We start from the raw sequence: 1,281 nt of genomic DNA, 5'->3' as shown, positions 1-1,281 counted from the left end.
TTTACTAGTGTTTTAAAAGTCTGTCCTTTGTTCTTAATAATAATTATTTTCTGCCCCTATATCCCAGTAGTTTATTCTCTGTGTCTAATTGCAGGTCAAGTTTGAATAAAAGGATATCAGAAACACAAAAGAACGAATAGCTATGATGAAGTTGGGGCCGTTTGCCAAAACGAAGTGAAACCTCTCCACATAATCAAATTTTCAAGAGTATTTTGTAGAATTTGACAACTTAGAAGGTTCTTGCCAGGGTCATACATCTTTCTTCCTTGTTTTCAATTTAGTTTATCTTGTTAAAATTTTTACATATCGATAAGCCTCTATAAATTATTTTTAGAAAAAGATGAGGGTAGATAAACAGGCAAAAGGGTCTGGGCACAGTGGCTCACGCCTGTAATCCCAGCACTTTGGGAGGCCGAGGCAGGCAAATCACGAAGTCAAGAGATCAAGACCATCCTGGCCAACATGGTGAAACCCCATCTCTATTAAAAATACAAAAATTAGCTGGGCATGGTGGTGCACACCTGTAGTCCTAGCTACTCGGGAGGCTGAGGCAGGAGACTCGCTTGAATCCAGGAGGTGGAGGTTGCTATGAGCCAAGATTGTGGCACTACACTCCAGCCTGGTGACAGAGCGAGACTCCATCTTAAAAAAACAAAAAACAGGCAAAAAGCATTTTATGTATGATTCAGATTATTAAGTTTATCTTCAGTTTCTTTTTTTTTTTTTTTTTTTGAGGCAAAGTTTTGCTCTTGTTGACCAGGCTGGAGTGCAGTGGCACAATCTCTGCCCACTGCAACCTCTGCCTCCCGGATTCAAGCAATTCTTCCTGCCTCAGCCTCCTGAGTAGCTGGGACTACAGGCGCCCACCACCATGCTTGGCTAATTTTTGTATTTTTTAGTAGAGATGGAGTTTCATCATGTTGGCCAGGCTGGTCTCAAACTCCTGACCTCAGGTGATCTACCTGCCTCAGCCTCCCAAAGTGCTGGGATTACAGGCGTGAGCTACAGTGTAGCCTGGCCCTATCTTCAGTTTTTTAGAAATAACATGAGCTGCTTTATTTTAAAATACATTTTGGGCTGGGCGTGGTGGCTCGCGCCTGTAATCCCAGCACTTTGGAAGGCCAAGGTGGGTGGATTGCTTGAGGCCAGGAGTTTGAGACCGGCCTGGGCAACATGGCAAAACCCTGTTTCTACTAAAATTACAAAAATTAGCTGGATGTGGTGTCGTGCACCTGTAATCCCAGCTACTTGGGAGGCTGACGCTTGAACCTGGGAGGCAGA

Source organism: Pongo pygmaeus, chromosome X, assembly GCF_028885625.2.
Source record: "Pongo pygmaeus isolate AG05252 chromosome X, NHGRI_mPonPyg2-v2.0_pri, whole genome shotgun sequence".
Taxonomy (NCBI): Eukaryota; Metazoa; Chordata; class Mammalia; order Primates; family Hominidae; genus Pongo; species Pongo pygmaeus.
Note: the sequence above shows the minus strand (reverse complement) of the source record.